Raw genomic sequence first — 22,662 nt, 5'->3', positions numbered from 1 at the left:
CTACCTTTCCTTTAAGAGTTCGCCCTATCATTGAGGAACTTTCCCTCTCTGATATGCGCCCCCAAGCAGTACAGAATTTTGAATTCCCACCTTGGGAAAATGCACGGATTCAGCTTCTTGATGTTTTCAAGCATCACGTCAAGGCAAGCACCAATGACATCATTTATAGACAACTCTTTGCTGAGCACAGGCACAAATATAGCAGTTATCTTCCAGTTTATACAGATGGATCCAAATCAAAAGATCATGTCGGGATGGCATTTGTAATTCAAGACCACATGGAGGGCAGACGCTTGCACCATGCCTCCTCTGTCTTAACATCTGAGTTAACTGCAATATATTATTGTCTTTTGTACATCTCTAGGCTCTGCCACAAAACGTTTATAGTTTATACAGACTCCTATAGTGCACTGAAATCTTTAGAACCTTTTTCTGACACTCAAAACCCAGTCATAGTGGATGTCCTCAAGATTCATATAAACCTAACGAGTCGTGGATATGAAATCCTGTACTGCTGGGTTCCCGGTCATGTGGGAATTAAAGGGAATGAGCTGGCAGATATCACAGCCAAATCTGCTGTTGAACTGTCCAGTCGCCTCATCCCTTTTGGAGACATCTGTTGTGTTGTGAAAAAGAAGATACGTAAAAAATGGCAGCAATTTTGGGATGTTCAGCGTCAAAACAAGTTAAGACATGTAAAGCCTAGAATTGAGCATTGGGATTTTGCTGGAAATCGTAAAGAAGAAGTTCTTTTGACTCGCCTCAGAATTTCCCACACAAGAGTGACACATGGCTACCTTTTAAAAGCAGAGAATGAGCCTGTTTGTTCAAATTGTAATGTTTGTCTATCTATCCGTCATATTTTAATTGAGTGTCCATGTTTTAATAGTCTTCGCCAGAAATATTTTAATAGCTCTGACTTACCTCTCGACCGTTTAATCGGAAGAGAGGTCAATTGTAATTTATTTTATTATTTGAAAGAAACTGGCTTTTATCACCTAATGTAATTTGTTTTAAAGATTGTATCTTGAATTTTAAATGTGTGGTTTTAACTTGTGTTTATATGACTTCATCCTCTGGATTTGATACATTTGTCTACTTGTTTGATTTATTGTATTTTAATTTCATCAATTGTACTCACCCCATCACGTGTTTGGCGCACTATAATCATCTTTGGTTTTGCGCCATAATCTCTCACTCACTCACTCTCTTTGCCATGTTTTCCTAAGTCTGTTTTTAATTCTAATTTCTTCAGTAATATGTTGTGGTAGAGAGTAGTCTTTTTTGGTTGAGTTTTTTGTAACTTTATTGATGGAATCAATAATTTTATTGTTAAGTTGATTGGTAGCTTTGTCTATTAATTCAGGAGTAGTCATACTAGCATTAGCTGAAATGTTGTCATTTAATATATATTTAAAATCTGTCCAGTTAACTTTAGTTGGCTGGGGAGGCATGTAATGGATAATATTATTAAGAGTGAACATAATTGGATTGTGATCTGAATCCAGTTCAGGGATGTTGATAAGATCTGGGATTTGTGGAATATTGCTAGTAATAAGTATGTCTATGACATCTGAGATATGGCTATTGCAGGTTGAGATATGAGTAGGTTCAGTTGTAGAATGGATATTGATGATAGAATTTTGCATGAAGTTGTACAGTCTATTGACATTGCTATTTGTATATCTTGAATGCCATGCTGGGTGTTTGCAATTTAAGTCACCTGCAATTATGGTAGGATAACCCAAATTGCAAATATAAGCTATTTCTGCTGTATTGTTTATTTTTTGTGGCGGCTTATAAACCGAAACAAATAAGTAGGGTGTAATATTGTTACTATACACAAGGCAATTCTATTGAGCTTCTATTGAGTTAAAGATAGGAAGTTGATAGTCCATGTGTTTGATAGAATTTTTTATGATGATAGCAGTGCCTCCTCCACTGTTATGTAATCTATCACTTCTATAGATTCTATAGTTGGCAATTTTGAATTTTTTTATTTGGTTTCAGATGAGTTTCGTTTGCATCATGATGTCAATATTATTTTCAAATATAAATTTTGTAATTTGTAGGTGCTGCCTGATTACTCCATTACATTATAGAATACAGATTTGATATAATTTAGCTTATTAGCCCTTGAGTAATTTCTTTGAATATTGCTATTAATCATTGCTGAGGTTTTCGTATATTCTTAGCGCTTCAAAAGCTACTGACATTTTTTCTGTAACTGAATTGGCTTGACAGAAGTCATCATAGAGATCATATATTGATGCCATAAAGGCTATAAATTGATCTTAATTTTTTCCAGTGCGTTCTTGGATATTATTTTGATTTCTTTTTGGTCTTGGCTCTTTCTTATTATTGGTAATATTATTTTCTTGAGCTTTAATTTTTCCTTGGAGTGCAGCAAAATAGGATATACTATTTTCTGATTGGTCGATAGGGTCATGTGATCCTATTTGGCTTTTTTGGAAATTTGTAGTATTTTCTGAGCTTTGAATTATTTTCATTGCAGATTGTTGAATTCGCTTTGAAATTTCATTATTTATTTCATTATTTTGATTGCCTGGTCTGCGAGGGCAAGATATGGAAGATGCTGGGTGTGATCCTGAACATAGGACACACTTCGCATCATAATTTTGAGTGCCCTTAAAAGGGCAAAGGTGTGATCTGTGATTTTCTGCACATCTTACACAGCGAGATGCATTGTGACAGGCTTGCTGTGTATGATTGTACCATTGACAATTGTAACATTGAGTGGGCCCAGGTTTAGATTGGTATTTGACAACACGTAGCCATAATCCTATAATTTTTTTCTACATGCATTAATTTCTTCCCTTCCTCAGTTCTGGGTGCTTCAATATAAAAAACCGGAATAAAATTAGATGTGCCATTATTAATTTTAGTTAGGTGTTTAACTTTTATAATTGGTATTCCTTGTTCTTTTAAATCCTCTTCAATTTCTTGCTCTGTTATGTCATTTGGCAGATCTTTAATTATTGCTCTTACTGTTTTATCTGAGTGTAGAATAAATGAGTGGTAAGTTATTTTCTTTTCTTTGAAATATTCCTGTATTTTTCTATATTCATCTAAATCAAAAACCTTAATTATTAGGTTGCCTCCTTTAAGTTTTCCATCCACTTTTTGAATATTGAGTTTTTCAGTAAGCGTTTTATTTAATGTTTTCCAGCTTACGTTGGTATCTGTTATGACGAATGGAGGTATTTTATTTGCATATTTCTTTGGTTTTTCAAAATTTTGAGAATTGACATGTTCAACATCAGAGTTATTTTGATTATTTGAGCTATTTTGATTATCTAAGTGGTTTCCTGTTGTGTCATCATTTAGGGTAACTTCTGATTGAAGTATTTCATAAGGGTTTATGGTAGCCAGATTTGGCGATTTATCTTCTGGATTTTTCTGTGGAGTACGTTGCTTTTCATGGTGCGCCAACGATTACTTTCTATTTTGGTAAGTTTAGTGCTGGTTGGAGTATTATCATAGGGTTGATTTTGATTTTCATTTGAAGTGGGATTATTTTTTACCTTATTTTGGATATTATCTTTTTCTCTGTGATCAATTATGGGTAATTTTTTGGGTGAGTTAATTAGTCGGAGATAATTCATCAGATTTTGGTGTTTCTAAAATAGAATTATGTAATACAATTTCGTCTTCTATTTCTAGGAGGTTTTTCCTATCTTCAGTTGTAGGACAGATCAGATCAGATCATTTCTTGGTAGTAGCAGCATTAGTCGAATCTCGACTTTGACTGCATCTTTTGAGAATTTTTGCCCTAAGGCGATGAAGTTTAAAGGAGAAGGCGAAAAATCGCCGCGTCGATAAGGGCGAAGCTCAGAAGCGTAATTACGCTTATCTGGGAAAGGCAAGAAAGCTGTCCGGTGATGCGTGAGTGGTGAGGTCGGTCAATGACCCCGATCATAGCGTCTTAAAGCGCTCTTTTGGTAAAAACAGGTTCTTTTGTGGAGGCGCGGCGAATGATACTCGCGCAGTAAGAAAAGGCACTCGTGAAAGCTTGGATTGTAATTGTCGTTGTACACAAAGTTTTCTAAGTAAATTAATGAAAGTCTATACGGCATTAAACTAAGTCCATATCTTAGTAGTTTACACTAAGTTCTTGCACTATGTACACTATTTACAGTAAAGTATAAAAATAAATTGAAACACTTGATTAAATATTCTTGATTAAATAGATGAAAAGATAAAATGAAAAACTGAATAAGTAATATGCGGTCGGACCAAGTCCATTTTTTAAAGTCTCTATATACACTTTGTACAATTACCACTTAGAATTGTGGAATATATTTCGCGGTCTTTTGGTAGGCGCGATGATTGTAGGATCATAATCTATGAGCTTTCTTATATGTTCATGTCTTGAATGTGCTATTTTTGAGTAGAAGTTGTGGCTGGTACTTAAGATTTCATCTTCTATTGCATTTATTTTTAGATCTTTATGAAGTTGGGAATTTCTTATGAACCATGGTGCATTGAGTATTTTTCTTATTATTTTGTTTTGATAAGTTTGTATTTTCTTCCTGTAGGTTTTGCAGACTGTAGCCCAAACAGGAACAGCATATAGGAGCATTGGCCGAATTAAGGTGAGATATATTCTTCTTTTGAGTGTAATACTGAGGGTAGATTTTCTGTTTAGAAGTGGTCGTAAGGCCATTTTTGCGGCAGTAGCTTTTCTTATGGAGTAATCCACTTGGTTTTTGAATAATAGCTGTTGATCGAAGTAAACTCCGAGATATTTTATATTGGTGACTTCATTGACTTGCTGGTTATTGATTTTAATATTATTTTGAACCGGGGTATTTTTATGATATCTTCTAATGATGCTGACTTGACTTTTAGTTGGGTTTATTTTCAGTTTCCATATGTTAAAGTAGTGAGTAATTTGATTGACGGCTATTTCGAGCTTGTCAGCTGCTAGTTGAGGCTTGAAAGATTTTGTGATAATGACAGTGTCATCTGCGAATTTAAAAATTTCAGAATTTAAAGGTATAGGCATGTCATTCGTGTATAAATATTGAAAAGTATTATGCCAAGAACACTGCCTTGTACTACACCACTTTTTATTTTTTTCTTCTTTGAAATACGGCTATTGATTTTTACTTGGAAGCATCTTCCTTTTAAATAAGAATGTATTAATCTTATGAAGTTGATTGGCAGTCGGGCAAGGTATAGCTTGTAGAGTAAACCCTCATGCCATACCTTGTCGAAAGCCTTCTCGAGATCGATGAAGCAACTGGTACAGTGTTTTTCTTGGTAATAGCTTCTGCCATCTCAGTGACGTTTAATAGCTGATGTATAGTGCTGTGTTCTTTCCTGAATCCGAATTGTTCTTTTTTAATGATGTTATTATTTTCGAGATGAAGGGCTAGATGTTTTTTCATGACACGTTCAAAAACTTTACCCATACAGGGCAGAAGGCTGATCGGTCTGTATGAATTTAAATAAGTAGGATTTTTTCCTGGCTTGACAAAAACAGTGATAATGGCGTGTTTCCATTGCCCGGAGTAGTTGAGCCGTATACAGGCATTAATGATGTTAGTGAGTAGGACAAGGTATCTGTGGGGGAGAATATCAAGGATTTTGTTGGTAATTCCATCGAATCCGGGGGCTTTGCGTTTTTTCAGGTTATTGATGATTTGTTTAATTTCTGTAGGGGTGGAAAAGGGCATTCTTTCGGTATCGGTATAATAATTCAGTTGATTGATGAAATTAAGTACTTCTTTTTCTGTTTCTTCGTCCTGGTAGTCATTAGTGGTGAATGTGGATTCGAAGTGTTCAGCTAATGCTTCTGCCATATCAGTGTCAGTGTAAGCCATTCCAGATCCTGTGCTGATGGGGCCAAAACTGTGACTATTATTCCTGAGGGATTTGGCTATCTTCCACACCGTGTCTTGATTAATAGACATAGAGTCCAGCAGGAGTTCCCAATTGTTAGATTTGTATTCATTCATAAGATTTTTAATAAGTCTGATTTTTCTATTGAGGATATTTTTGATTCTTGGGTCTGCGGTTAATCTCCATAATTTAGCGGTTCTGTTTTTGTCTTTTATTTTGTTCAGAATTTCCTCAGGTAGTTTTGGTTTTTTATATTCTTCAAATCTGGTAGCCTGGTGAAGTGCGGTGTTTATGCTCCTATTAATTTTTTTAATCTGGAATTCTATGTCCGCTGAGTCGGCAAGGGCAGGTCGTGCTGGTAGTTTTTCTAATGAGTTAATAAAAAAATCCCAGTTCATTAATTTTTTCAAATGTTTGATATTGTCAAAGCCATAATAAATGAAGCGCACTGGAAGGTGGTCAGAGGTTAATTCATTTAGAACATCTAGGTAAGGAGTTTGATGAATATTTTTGGTAATGAGGATGTCTAATACTTCTGAAGTGCCAGTATGATAGTACCTAGTAGGTTGGGTGGGTCCTTGTATTTTAAGATCGTTGTTGGTGGCAAAATTATAAAGAAAAATTCCGTTAGGGTTGTTAGTGCTAGAATTCCATGATAAGTGCTTGGCGTTAAGATCCCCAGATTTGATAATGGGGTTATTGCTATTTGTAAGTTGATATAGATCATTATAAGTTATGGTATTATTGGGCGCGCTATAGATGGAAATGAAAATAGTAGGTTCGTCAATATGCGAGTGCACTATGACTGCACAGTATTCCAGGTTATTGATACCAGTGATATTATAGCTGGTGGCTTGTATATGCTTTTTAGTGAGGATGAGGGTACCCATTCCTCGGTTGTATCTTTTATCGGACCTAAAAGTGTTGTAGCCTTGCAATTTGAATTTATTAGCAGCGCGTAAGTGCGTTTCATTAATGAGGAATATATCAATATTGTGTTTGGTGGTGAAATCTTCAATTTCAGTGCGCTGGTGCGCTACGCCGTTAGCATTAAAAAATGCTACATTTAGGCTGCTGGGGGCAGCAGTATGAAAATTATTAATATTGTTGCTGTAGTTAATTATTACTAACTAATAATTCAAAGGCTTCCAAGCCTATTTGGATCTTGTCCGTGATTGATGTGGCTTTGAAAAATCTTTCTAGAAGAGTTTTTCCTTTTTGGAAAAGATTCTTTATCCACATGAGCATGTCAGAGGTGGATGTGGTGGAATTGTCTTCAGTATTGCTATTAATTTGGCTATTGATATTAGAATTAGTAGTATCATTGGTGCTAGCAGGGGTGGGTTGTCTGCTCGATAGTGGTTGGAAGTTTTCTATATTGTTGACTGGTGCGGGTGCAGCTGTTGAATTTACTTTTTGTGCTCTTTTAAGCTCTATTGATTTTTTAATGTTATCAGGGTGATTTTCACATCCACGATAAGACGAGACGTGTGGTCCCCCGCATAAACAGCATTTACCTGGTAAGTTTCTGTCTTTTTTGCATAAATAAGTGAAATGTTTTTCACCGCATTTTAGGCATCTGGGGTTATGCTTACAGTGTGCCTTGCTGTGCCCATATCTTTGGCATTTATGGCACTCCCAAAATACTAACTCATCTCCAACTCCCAAAAGTTGTACTTTTGGGAGTTGGAGATGGCACTGCTTATGCCCTGGTGTAGGTCGGAAAGGACATATTTGGACTCCAAGGTCCAAAATATGAGTTACTTCAAATATTTTTTTACCATTGGTGTTTCTAGCAACTTCTGCAATGTAGGTAGGGAGTTTAATTATTTCATTTTCAACTTTTTTGGTAACTTGACGTACCGTGGAGACTGGTATTCCTAATTCTTTTAATTCCTGCATTATGTCATCTGTTTTGGTGTGTCCTGGGAGTTTTTTGATTACTGCTCTTATTGGTTTCTCATGGGGTAGAGGGAAGGTGTGGTACGGTATTGCTTTTGTATCCAGAAATTTAGTTATTGTTCTTTATTCATCAGAATCGCGGACTTTAATGTGTATGTCTCCACCTTTTAGGTTGCTTTCAAATTTTTCTACCAACTTTTTAAGCTCATCTCTGAGTGGCTTCCATTCAATTACTTCAGATATTATTATTGGTGGTATTCTTTTAGTTGTTTTATATGGTTTAGTGAACCCTTCTTCATCAGTAGCCTGGGAATTAAGTACTTGTGTGTTGTCGATGGTGTCCATGTCGTCTTCAATTCTTAGAGCCGTGTATCTGTTTTTGACAGATGTTAATGATGAATTGCTTCCATCGCTTAGTGTTCTTTTGTGCGTTTTTCTAGGTATGTTCCATTTACCTGTGGTGTCGTTTTGAGATGAGTTAGTATTTTGGGAGTTGCTGTGTTCTTTGTTTTCATTATTGACTGGTGTTTCACTGATTGCCTGTTCATATTGGCCGTCTAAGAGTATTTTCTTAGCTACAAGCCGATCGTAAATATCGCATAGCTTATCGAAGATATAAGGTGCGACCTAAATGGTTTGATTAAGAATCAGATTTTTTTGATAGCTAGATGAGTTATTTGAGCATCAATTTCCTCACTAGTGCCTTTTTTGATTAAATCCTCAATGGCATTAGATTGCCGAATGAAATCGTAAGGTTCCATATCGTGAAACGAAACGTAAAGCTAGTCTGGCATGTCGATCATGAATTCAAAAAACTTAATACTTACAATAATTCAAGGAGAGCTGAAAAAGTACAACCTGCTCGGTCAAAATCCAAAGCTCGAATCACCAAGGTCAGGTCATAACATTGTTATTCAAGTTCCGTACTAATGAAAGTGCATTACTCGATCTATTTTAACTATCCATTTAAGGCTTTAAGAGTGGTGGAGTGTATATCCAGATTAGGCATATATATGGTAAAAATACTTGATGTAAGAAATGACGGAAAGTACCAGAGGTGGCACCATCTAGGTGCGAGAGTGTGAACTAGAACGGAGTGTAAAAACATCCAGTTTAATTGTGATTCACGTGGTCTATCCCATGATGGTGATTGGTGAGTTAAGAAGAACTGTAGAATACATAATTTATACTTTAATCTATCAACTGCAGTAAAACTGAAAAAGATTTTTTAAAACTGAAAAAGATTCTTCAAACTTTAACTTCTCTCTTCCTTTAAAAAGGAACTTTCTTAGGCGCTTAACAGCGTCCTTTTGGCTTTTAAAAACCGCATTGAATAGCGGTCAAAAATGAAACTTCTCCCTCCCAGCTGATCACTGGCAGAACTACTTTTTCGACCTGTAAACCGGTTCCCCCTCCCTCCCACCTCGAAGAACGCGTATCGGAATTCCCCTGCGTGTTCTTCATCTGACGTATGCGAAGAAAATGATTATCAAAGTTCAAGGAAACTTCACCTTTTATTTTTTCTAGTCAAAATTTTTCTGGCTGCCCCTATCTAAATTATTCTGGCCCTTTTTCGGCGCAAAATTAAGACCTTCTGAGTTTTTTGCCTTTTTTTGACTCAGTGTGAAGGCACTTACTCCAAGTCATTCGGCTTATCAAAATTTTTACCCTATTTGACAATACCCTCTTTCGGGTGATTTAATTCCCTTTGAAGATGTGGAGGTAAAGGCGTAATTGCCTATGAACTCCGTAAATTGCACTTCCTTGATCCTTGATACATAATTTGCGCATTTTTTAAATAATAAAAGTCTACATTTTCTTAATTGAGCTGAAGAAAAACAAAGCAGGATATGCCATACATCATCTTAACAATATGTTCAATATGAACGTAAGAATCGTAAAATACCAACCAAAAAAAAGAATCATTCAATGTGTTATATTACGTAAGGCGTTACGTTCGAACAATGGCTAGCTCAGAAGGGATTCGTAAGTCATCTACCCGATGAATTAACAGCTATCTTGTCATAAATGGAGTACTTCATTGAAACTTAAGCAAAAAAATTTATTTACACATAAAGACAAGTTAAAAGAATATGAAATATTTATCTAGCTACAATATCTATCTAGCCACATCATGCAAACATCGTTCTTAGCTAACTAAACCGGAACTGTTCGTTTTCCTCTGGCGTCCCATGACGTCAGTCTCTATCTGGCTTTTGATTCGTTGGCTTAGTGATGCCATTCCCAACATCCTCCCCCCCTTTGAGTTGCTGGATAGCTACTCAAAACATTCAAGTCTATCAAGTTCAGCCTTAGTGGCATCTTAACAGTTCTACCAGCTCGTGTCTTTATAGTCTTAGAACTATCACATACATCGGAAACATCAGTTGAGTCCGGAGATCGGGGTGACCCAGAAATTTCTGAATGATGAGAGGTACTCGTGTCGTCTTCACGATGAGAATCTGAAGACTTTACAGCAGATTGATGTTTTTGAGGATCACTTGGATGACATGAACCTGACAAATCATCATCTGGGATTTCTAGGGGAAACACTCGTTGTATCGGACGTACTAAATTGTTAGTTTGCGTTCTTAATCTAACTGTTCTCACTTTACCGTCCTTTCCTGGAATCAGTTCCGTAACCCTCGCTAAAGGCCAATTCAATCTCTTTTTGATATCATCTCCTATCAACACAACGTCATTCACTCGAATATTTGGAAAGTGTGAATTTTGCTGTCGTTTCTGAATAAGTAGTCCTAAATATTCCTTTCAAAAACGTACACGGAGATCTTCCATTAATTTTGCACGAAATCTGATTCTTTTCCTGAGATGATTGGTGTCTACTGTATCTATATCAGTTACATCTAAATTGGATCTGTCGGTCAGAAACATGGCAGGTGTAAGTGGAACTAAGTCTTCTGTATCTTCGGATACATACGTCAGGGGTCGCGAATTTACTACCCTTTCACATTCGCACATAACTGTTTCCAGTTCTTCATAGGTAAGAACAGCTTTGCCCAATGTTCTCCTAAGGAGTTCTTTGACTACTCGAACAAGTCTTTCCCACCATCCGCCCCACCAGGCAGCAGTGGGGGGATGAATTTCCATTCGATCTTCTGTATTTCTGTTTGTCGAGTTATTTTACTCCAATCAATTTCTAAAAAATTATTATAAGCTCCCCTAAAGTTTGTACCGTTGTCTGTATAAACCACTCCAGGTCTTCCTCTTCTAGCAACAAAACGTCTAAATGATAACAGAAAAGCATCAGTGGAAAGCGACGTTATTAACTCTAAATGAATTGCTCTATAAAGAGCACACGTGTACAGAACCATCCATACTTTGTCCCCACGTTTTACAAATAGGGGACCTGCTAAGTCAATACCAACTACTTCGAAAGCTGCAGCATTTTCCACTCTATCAGCAGGTAAGGAAACTGGTTCAGTGATGAGAGATTTAGTTTTGTATCGTCGACATTTAATACAGTCCTTCAGAACACTACGTATCGCTCTTCTTCCTCTTGTAATAAAGTACTTTTCACGCAATATGCTTTCACGCAATAATATCTGGGTTCCAGCATGACAGTTTTCTCGGTGAAAATATTCAATCAGTCTTTGAGTAAAGATACATTTATCAGGAAGAAGAATAGGTGAAATTAAGAAAGGCTTATCTATGCGTTCAGTAATTCGAGTTTTAACTCTGATAATTCCGTTCACATCTTTGAAAACACACAAGTTCCGAAAAGAGGTTTCATTAGGAAAAAATTGAGCTTGCACATTACGAATAAGCAGAATTTCAGCATTTTCAATCTCCTGCGTTAGAAGTTCTCCCCCCCGTCTAGTATCATGACGCGATCTTACATTACTGATAAATCTCAATATCCATGCAACCATTCTAACTATTGAATGGAAATTTGAGAATTTAATGGCATACCACGGGACACTCTCTTCCGACAAATTAATATTACATAACCTAACCTTTCTCCTTTCAAGTGTTATTTCGGGTGTTTCTGTTATCAATATTTCGGTGTCAGGCCAGTTGTCTCTTGCTTGCAACAACCATGCCGGGCTTTTCCACCAGCAGGATTCTAACAATTTCTTAGGAGAACACCCTCGCGAAATCAGATCAGCGGGATTCATTTTCCCTGGCACATGTCGCCATTCATTATTAGGAAACAGATTATTTATTTCTTTTACTCTGTTCGAGACAAAAACTGTCCAATCACCACGTTCTTTTAACCAGTATAAAGCTACCCTAGAGTCGCTCCAAAATATTGTTTTAATCTCATGGGCATTTAAAGCCTGCTTCACTGAATATGCCAACCTGGCACCAATGCAGCAAGCCATTAACTCTAACCTAGGGGTCGTTACTTTCTTCAAAGGTGCAACTCTGGTTTTTGCTTTAACAAAGTAAATTTTTACCCCTTGAGAGGTTCTCGTTCTAAAAAAAAATACAGGTGGCATATGCCTCTTTGCACGCATCTACGAAAACATGCATTTCAGTGGAATCATTTATTTCAACATAACGTGAGATTTCGATATCTCTTAATGCATCTATTTCTCTAAACCATCTTTTAAAAGACATTTGAATACTATCTGGTAAGGGAGTATCCCACTTTAGATTTAAATTCCACGTTTCCTGCAGTAAAAGCTTAGGTGGTAAGATTGCAGGACTCAACAGACCTATTGGATCAAATATTTTGTGAACTGTAGCTAAAATGATTCTCTTAGTAAAATTCTGATCTTCACATACAAGATTAAAGTTTAAATTACACTTAAGAGTGTCCTTATCAAGATCCCACAAAATTCCCAATACTTTCGTGACACCAGTACTATTAGAAACATACTTACATTTTACATTACTCTCCCAGTTTCTTAAATTAAAGCAACCCCGTGACAAAATATCTTTTGCATTTACAATAAAATCTTCCTGCTCCTCAATATTTGCAACACCACAAACACAATTATCTACGTAAAAAGAATGTTTCAGTTTTTGTGCTATAGCATCAAATTCAGATGGTACATTATCTAATAAATGTGTAATTGAGGCTGCCAATAAAAATGGACTCGACTTTAACCCAAATACTACTCTGCGATGTCGGTAAACAATTGTTCACTCTCAGACGGATAAAAAAACCGCAAGAAATCTCTATGTTGAGGGGCTATACTTAACATCAGAAATGCTTTCTCAATATCTGAAGATAATCCTATTGGATGAATTCGAAACCTATCAATTATCTCTGGAATTATTTCTAGTAAGTTCGGACCCTTATACAAAAGGTCATTCAAAGAGCATTTACCACTTTCTCGGGCTGACGCGTCAAAGACAGGTCTGATTTTTGTAGTGGTACTGTCTTTAATTACTGGCCGATGAGGTAAAAAATGTCCCGTCTCAATATTATCAGTTACCTTTTCAATTATATTCAATTTTTCCCATTCCCGGAAAATCGTAGTATATTCTTCTAAAAATGCTTTATCTTGTGCTCGCTGGCACATCCTTTTATGCCGCTTCCAAGTTAAATCTTTATTTGTCGGCAAATCGGCCACATCAGATTTAAAAGGTAAACAAAGTTCATATCTACCGTCTGAAAGAATTTTCACATTATTTTTAAACTCTTCCAAAACTCTAGAATGTTCTAAATTCTTTCTATTATTTTCAATGGGATCTGAAATACCTATGGATTCTAAAGACCACAAATCTTTTATCGAATAATTACTAACATACAATGAAATTGCATTCAAAACAGTATCATCATTGCTATCTCCAAATGACTCATGCTTCCCGGTTAACACATGTCCCAAACAAGTGTCAATCAAAAATAACCCTGACTCCAACCGAACAGATTTATTAGTAAATAAACTGCCCACAATATCTGCTCCCAAAAGAAGACCGATCTCACGATCAGAAGAACCCAAATCAGACAAACTGACGCCTCTATCTTTCAGTTCATTAAGAATTTCACTTGCATTCACTTTTGGCACTGTGCCACAAATTTTTCTCTCGGAAAGTGCTTCGATTTGAAAGGAGAAAGTTTCATCTAATGCCGAAATCAACAAATTATAAACATCGTGAATCTGCGTTCGCGTTTCTCTTCCACCGAATAACGAATGCTTCAATTTAATTTGCCTTAATGGTTTTAAATTTAAATTCTCTACTAATTTTTTACTGACATACGAATGCTGAGAACCTGTATCCAGTAATGTGCGTACTTTAAGCTCAACATTCTTAAATTTAATTTTAACTATTAGAGTCATTAAATAAACATTTTCTATTTTACAGTTATTAGTTAATGTACTGGTTTCAGTTACGTCCCTTTTAGACTTTTCATTTGCTCTTTTTTCTTGGCGATTGGGACACATTAAAGAATGGTGATTTTTATTACAGTACATGCAAGAATTTTTTACTCGACATGTTTTAAAAGTGTGTCCAAATCTGAAACATCCAAAACAGGCCCCTCTTTTAATTAATATATTTTTCTTAGCTTCTAATGTCATATTTCTAGCAGAAAAACATTCTTTAGTTGGGTGCCGTTTTTCACAAAAGAGACAGTTAAAATTGCGCTTACCTGGGCTCTCAGAATTTGATGTACTTACTAACGCAGCTGCGGTGGCGAAATCTAAATTTTTATTTAGTGTATCCTTTTTCTTAGAAATATGATTAGAACCAAACCCAGTGCGGGCTAACACGACCATCTCTTCTCCTTTCACTTCTTGCCCCTCAGGGGGCTCACTTTTGTGAGTACGGGTGTGGCAATCCCGAGGTACCCTAGCCCTTCAGGGGATCATCTTCTTGGTGAGACGGGTGTCACGATCCTGGAGCCCCAGTGATCTATCCTCTTTTCCGTCTCCTCTCCTCTTGGCTGGAACTTTTTCCCTTCCCTTCTCCCTTGTGGTTTCTCTCTGCGGAGTTTGGGGCTCGTCACGAGAGGCTGGAACAGACCTTGTTTCTAGTTCTCGAGTGGCGAGAAAACTGCCCACGTGTTTGCCGTGCGTGGAGACCCGTGTCGCTGGAAAGGAGGGTCCTGGTAGTTGAGGGGCGAGGTACTGTCCCCAAGACACTGCTTTGGCCTCTGCTTCAGCTAAACGGGAGGCACCTTAGTCGTCCTCACGGGTGTCAATCGGCTGGTCACTAGTCCTTGTGTCAGTGGCTTGGGGTCAAGCTCTCGGGAGTACCTGCTTTCGGGAAAGCCGACTGTGGGGCTTCAGTTTGCGTATAGGTCCGGCTAGCCCTAACACAGGAATCTGTGTTCCCTTGTTGGGCTCCGTGGTGGGCGGGGCCGCCGGACCCGAATCTTTTCTCTTACAAACATGGCTTCACTTTTCATTCTTAAAAAACCTGACTCAAATGATACCAACCAAAATATAGAAATCGTTGACAAATCCATTAACAAAAAGATCCGGACCGATGAAAATACCAAAGATATTGAAGTTATTGACAAATCCAGTACAAAGAAGATCCGTACCGTTGTAAATGCCAAAGAATCTGCTGATTGTCCGCGCTTTGTTGTTGTTTCCAGTGCCTCTGGAGAATTGCAAAAGATGTCTCCTTTCCTGGTCAGCAAATACATTCATTCCTGTGTAGGTGAGCCAAGGAACATAAAGCGTCTCCGTTCTGGAGACTTGCTCATTGATACCCTTTCGGCCACCCAGTCTGCTTCACTTTTATGTCAAACCAAACTTGCACAAGTAGCTATAACAGTGTCAGCACACAAAACACTTAATACCTGTAGAGGCGTGATCTCGGAGATCGACCTTCTGTGTGTTTCAGAAGAAGAGTTCGTCTCCGAGTTAGCTGACCAAAATGTCTGTGGTGCTAGGCGGATCAAGATGCGAAAGGAAGGTCAGTTGATTGACACGAAACACGTGATCCTGACCTTCAAATCGCCTGATCTGCCGAAGAATATAAAGGCTGGGTATCTTAACTGTCCCGTAAGACCATATATTCCCAACCCAATGCGATGCTTCCAATGCCAGCGGTTTGGTCACTCTAAGACATCCTGTCGTGGCACCCTTACGTGCGCCAGATGCTCGTTGGTTGGCCACGATAGTGAGAATTGCACCGCTGCGCCATTGTGTGTTAACTGCAAGGGTGATCACCCAGCATTTTCTCGCTCTTGTCCAAAATGGAAATCTGAAACGGAAGTTCAGACCATAAAAGTTTCTAGGAATATTTCATATGCCGAAGCCAGGAGACAAGTTCAAAGCACACGGCCTCAATCAAACAAATCATATGCAAATGCCGTGAAATCAACCCGCACTATAGCCACCCAAACTTCCATAACTACACAGACTCCGACAAATAAAACCCAGCAGCCTGAAAGTAAGAAAAAAAAATCCAACACGTACAATACAAAATAAAGAAATAACAATCTTGAGCAAACCAAAAACTGTGCCTCCAAAAATAGTATCCAAAAATAGAAGCCGATCTGTAGATGACATGAATTCTGAATCTCTAGATTCAGACGGTATGGAGGTGGAGGAGGGAATGGAAGTTCCCGAGCATCTACTTCCGTGCAAAAGTAAAAAGGAACACAGGAAAAACAAACACCAATCATAATGGCCACCCTCGTCTCATGGAACTGTCGCGGTTTCCACCAAAACTTGCTTGACATCAAATCTATTATAAATGCTTATCATCCTGTGTGCTTCGCAATACAAGAGACAAATCTGAAACCAGATCAACATGCAAAACTTCGGAGGTTTTCTCTCGTCAGGAAGGATAACCTTACAGGTGAGCGTGCCAGCGGAGGTGTAGGTCTCCTCACCTCACTGGACTATCCCTCAAATGTACTTCCTTTGACGACATCCCTCCAAGTTGTCGCTACTCAAATAAATTTTGATATTGTTGTTTCATTTGTTTCTTTGTATTTGCCTCCAAATCAGCACATTTATCAGCAAGATTTAAATAATCTAATAGAGCAGCTGCCTGAACCTTTTATCATAATAGGAGATTTTAACGGCCATAGTCCACTCTGGGGAAGTAAAGATACAAATTGCCGAGGAAGACAAATTGAGCAGATGATCGAAGATCACAGCCTTTGTCTCCTAAATAATGGGCAAGATACGTACTTCCATGAGCCTTCAAGGACATTCCACGCTCTCGATCTTGCTATCTGTTCACCATCTCTGTTGCCATTTTGCACTTTTAGTGTCGGAAATGACCTGTACAACAGCGATCATTATCCTATTTTTGTGTCTCTTGCACGAAGAGGAGCAAACCCCGTGTCCAGAGTCCCTCGTTTTATCCTGGACAGGGCAGACTGGGAACTCTTCTCTTCCGTTGCAGAGCTGACGGAGGAAATGGTAGAAGGTGTGCGTATCGATGACACTGTTGAAGCTGTTACTAATACTATTATTCAGGCAGCTATGCTTTCGATTCCTAGAACATCAGGAAAAACACTAAAATATTGGAAACCGTGGTGGAATCGCGACTGTCATGAAGCACTGAAAAAACAGAAAAAAGCATGGGGTATTTTTCGTAGATATCCTACTCTGCGAAACCTCATAGCTTTTAAAAGAGCCAAAGCAAATGCACGGAAAGTAAGAAGGCAGAGCCAGAGGGATTCCTGGATTTCATATGTGTCCTCAATAACATCCTCTACGCCTAGTAAGCGGGTTTGGGAAAGAGTTCGAAAAGCATGCGGAATGTATAAAGACCACTCACTTTCCTTTCTGGAAAAAGATGGCCGAGTGATTAACTCCATAGAAGAAATTGCAAATACAATTGGTGAGACATTTGCTGCCGTTTCTTCCAGCCGAAATCACTCACCTGCATTTCTTTCTATCAAGCAACACTCTGAGAAAAATCCCATCGCTTTCAACTCTTCCAACTTTGAGCCGTACAATAGAGACTTCACTATGGTTGAATTAAAGAGAGCTTTGTTGCAGACACATAGATCTTGTCCGGGTCTGGATGGCGTGTATTATGAAATGCTAAAGCATCTGTCCTGTAAGTCACTGAGTGCCCTTCTCACACTTTACAATAGAGTGTGGAAGGAGCGTACATTTCCCAGTGCATGGAGGAGAGCTGTTGTCATTCCTATTGCGAAGCCAGGGAAAGACCCGAGGAATCCCTCGAACTATCGGCCAATTGCCCTTACCAGCTGTGTTTGTAAACTGTTTGAAAAGATGGTAAACAGCCGCCTAGTCTACTTCTTGGAAAAGAATAATATTATATCGCCTTATCAAAGTGGTTTTCGAAAGGGGAGAACAACCGTGGATAACATGCTCCTCCTAGAGACTTCCATTCGGAAAGCATTTGTAAGAAGAAGACACCTTGTCTCGGTATTCTTCGACATTGAGAAAGCTTATGATAAGGCATGGAGATACGGTATACTTCGGGATCTTCACGAGAGTGGCTTGCGCGGCAACCTACCAATTTTCATTCAGAATTTCTTGAAGAGTAGAACTTTTCAAGTAAGGATTGGCTGTTTTTTTTCGGATGTTTTTCAACAGGAAGAGGGTGTGCCTCAAGGCTGTGTGCTTAGTGTAACGCTGTTCAGTTTAAAAATAAATTCTGTATTAAAAGAACTTCCTCCCACCATCTTGGGATCTCTATATGTTGATGATCTGCAGATTAGCTGTCGAGGAGCAGACATGAGATATGTAGAGAGGCAACTGCAGATGGCTCTGAATAAGATCCAAGAATGGTCAGACAAACAGGGATTTACATTTTCGAAACAGAAAACTGTGTGCGTGCACTTTTGTAGGAAGCGTGGTCTCCATCCTGAACCTGAGTTATATTTGAATGGTACAATTATTCCAGTTGCGCCTGAAGTAAAATTTTTAGGAGTGACGTTCGACCGAAAATTGACTTTCCTTTCTCATGTTTTAAACCTGAGAAAGAAGTGTCTAAAAACACTAAATATTTTAAAAGTGTTGGCGAACACCTCCTGGGGTGCAGAGCGTTGGTCCATGCTTCGCATTTACAGAGCGCTTATCCGCTCTAGACTGGACTATGGCTCAGTTGTTTATGGATCCGCTCGGTCATCTGTTTTGTTAAAACTGGATTCTGTTCACCATCAAGGTCTGCGGATTTGTTCAGGAGCTTTCAGGACTTCTACTGTGCAGAGCCTATATATTGACTCTAACGAACCATCACTTTTCTGAGGCGTGAGCAATTGTCCCTTTTGCAATATTTTAATACTCTATCTCAACCTGAACATCCCAATAAGCTGTGCTTACTTGATAATGAGTGTAACACATTATTTGAAACACGTCCATCCTGTGTTCCTACATTCCCTTTAAGAGTTCGCCCTGTCATTGAGGAACTCTCCCTCTCTGATATGCACCCCCAAGCAGTACAGAATTTTGAAATTCCACCTTGGGAAAATTCACGGATCCAGCTTCTTGATGTTTTTAAACATCACGTAAAGGCGAGCACTAACGAGATCGTTTACAGACAACTTTTCGCTGAGCACAGGACAAATAAATATAGCAGTTATCATCCGATATACACAGATGGATCGAAGTCAAATGATCATGTCGGGATGGCTTTTGTATTTGAAGATTACATTGAGAGCAGATGCCTGCACCATGCTTTCTCAGTCCTAACATCTGAACTATCCGCAATATATTACGGTCTTTTTTACATCTCAAAGCTCTACCACAAAAAGTTCATAGTTTATACAGACTCGTATAGTGCTCTTAAATTCTTGGAAGCTTTTCCCAACACTCAGAATCCTGTGGTCGTGGATGTTCTCAAAATTCATAGAAATTTAACAATACGAGGATATGAAATCCTGTACTGCTGGGTTCCCGGGCATACGGGAATAAAGGGAAACGAGCTTGCAGACATCGCGGCAAAATCTGCTGTTGAACCGTCCACTCGCCTTATTCCTTTTAGAGACATCTGCTGTGTAATCAAGGGAAAGATGCGGAAAAAATGGCAACAAATTTGGGATGTTCAGCATCACAACAAGTTGAGAAACGTCAAGCCTAAAATTGAACATTGGGATTTTGCTGGAAATCGTAAGGAGGATGTTCTTTTGACTCGCCTCAGAATAGGTCACACTAGAGTCACACATAACTATCTTCTCAAAGCTGAAAATGAGCCTGTTTGTTTTAACTGTAATGTTTGTTTATCTGTTCGTCATATTTGAATTGAGTGTCCATGTTTTAATAGTCTTCGCCAGAAATATTTTAATAGCTGTGACTTACCTCTCGACCGTTTAATCGGAAGAGAGGTCAATTGTAATTTATTTTATTATTTAAAAGAGATTGGCTTTTATTACCTAATGTAATTTATTTTGAAGACTGTGTCTTGAATTTTAATATGTGCTTTTAACTTGTGTTTATATGACTTCGTCCTCTGGATTTGATACATTTATATACTTGTTTTTATTTATTGAATTTTAATGACATCAATTGTAATCATCCCACCCTGTGTTTGGCGCGTCATAATCATCTCTGGTTTTTGCGCCATAATCACTCACTCACTCCCCTTTCACTTCTTGTTTCAGAAAATTCATCAAATTTTCAAGGCATCGTTCATCAGGCTGAAGTGCTTCTTTTAAATTTCTGTTTCTCTCCCAAGCAATTAATACTTCTTCGGGCAGGCAGGATTTAACTAAAGGCGTTAAGAAATCACCATACTTCTCTTGCGTTCTTCCAAGACTTTCTAAAGCTCTAATCTTGGTTTCTAAATCATCGTAGAGAGTGGGAAGATCCGTCTTCACACGTCCACTGCTTGCATTATCTCTGATCGCAAAATCTCTGACGTATATCTGTACAAGTATGTCTTCTCTTCCAAACCTCTCTCGAAGCTGGGCGATTGCTTTCGGGTAATTCGACGCCGTTGCTGGAAAGCTCTCCACTACCCGTGCGGCTTTGGACTGAGGAACAACTGCTTGCACGAGGTACTGGAATTTATCTTCATCTGGCATCGTCGGATCTTTATGGATCTTCGAAAACTGGCTCCAAAACGTCAAAAATTCTTTTGCTTCGCCGTTGAATTTCTTTAGTTCGATCTTCGGCAGTTTAAATTTGCGCTTCTTTGGTAATTCAGTAGGTAAAGGATTCTTCGACAGCTTTTCGATTTGAGAACACAGTTCAAAATATTTATCTCTATAAGGCTCAGAAGAAATAAAATCTTCTTCATATAGCTTTTCAGCTTCTTTAGATTGTAGAATTAGCGACGTTACTTCCTTTTGGCAAATTTCAAGTCGATTAAACTTGTCTCTAAGCTGTTGTTCCAGAATCGAAAGTAGCTTCAAATCAGGAATATCTGATTTCAGTTTTGCATCAATTTTGTTTGCACATGTGGTAAAGGAAGTTCTTAGACATTTTCTTTCAGTTTTCAGCTGTGTAAGCTCCATTTTCAATTTATTTTAGCTGCTATCGCGCCCCACGTCTTGGCGCCACAATGTTATGTTACGTAAGGCGTTACGTTCGAACAATGGCTAGCTCAGAAGGGATTCGTAAGTCATCTACCCGATGAATTAACAGCTATCTTGTCATAAATGGAGTACTTCATTGAAACTTAAGCAAAAAAATTTATTTACACATAAAGACAAGTTAAAAGAATATGAAATATTTATCTAGCTACAATATCTATCTAGCCACATCATGCAAACATCGTTCTTAGCTAACTAAACCGGAACTGTTCGTTTTCCTCTGGCGTCCCATGACGTCAGTCTCTATCTGGCTTTTGATTCGTTGGCTTAGTGATGCCATTCCCAACACAATGCTTTCGCTGCCAGGAATACGGGCATTCCCAGCATTTATGCACGAAACCAGAACGATGTTGTAAGTGCGGAGCACATCGAAGTTGTAAGTGTTGAACGATGTTGTAAGTGCGGAGCATCGAAGTAAACTTTGTCCATTAAAACCAGAAGAAAAGCCCACATGCATCTTTTGCTCGAAACAACATGTATCCTCGTATCGTGGATGTGAGGTTTATAAGAAGAAGAAATTTGAAAAGAAACAACCCTTACCAAGCGCACCTAAATTTAATCATAACAATGAAGATTTTCCTCCTCTCCCGACAGCATCACGAACAGAAAACAGAAACACGCAAAATGCTGAATCCAGTCGAAATCGAAGTAAAAATATCCAACCTCCACCTGAAGATTTAAAAGAAGCAATTGAATGGATTAAAGATCCCAGAATTAATAACCTACTAAGTAATATCATCAACCATATACATAAAATACGAACTGCGAAGAATGCTGCAGAAAAATTTATGTTAGGATTCCAGGCAGTTATGTCACTTATTAAGTTCGCCGAGGACTCTAAATAATGATTTCAAGCATCAAATATGAAGCCACTATTAGAAATCTTTATCATGAACATTTTTTCTCTCCCAACCCTTAGCTTTCTCCTAAGTTCCATTTCCAGCAGCAGCCGGCGAGTCAGTACTTGGGTGGGTGACCACCCACGTGACTGGCCTCGGCGAATGACGACTCAGGAGAACGAGCGAAGAAATCCAGGAGCCAGCGATGAAACGTTTCCCCGCTCGGACAGCCGGCCGTGAAGAATTACTTTAGCTTTTCCACCCCACGTACATTGTACGTACGAGCTTCGCCTCTTTGGCGCGGCGATTTCGCCTTTTTTTACTATTATCATCGCCTTAGGGCTAAAAACACTCCAAAAGAAGCAGTTAAAGTCAGAGATTGACTACATGCTGCTCACTCCAAGAACTGATTTGATCTGATCTCTAATAAAAGTCTGTATACAGGTGCAGTAACATTTTTGTTGAATAATAAGGAGTAAAATACTTGAGATAATTAAAAGTTATAAAATCTGATGCATAGTAGATAAGTAGAGATAAAAAATCTTGAATATATAGGTATGTCCTCCGGGACCAATAGGAAATCTTGATTATATGTACAAATTCTTGATTAAATAGAAGAAAAAATTTATGCTTTAAGTTCAAATCCAGTATGATTAAAGCAAA

Source organism: Stegodyphus dumicola, chromosome 11, assembly GCF_044657685.1.
Source record: "Stegodyphus dumicola isolate Sdum_Otavi_A_Nest chromosome 11, ASM4465768v1".
NCBI lineage: Eukaryota > Metazoa > Arthropoda > Arachnida > Araneae > Eresidae > Stegodyphus > Stegodyphus dumicola.
Note: the sequence above shows the minus strand (reverse complement) of the source record.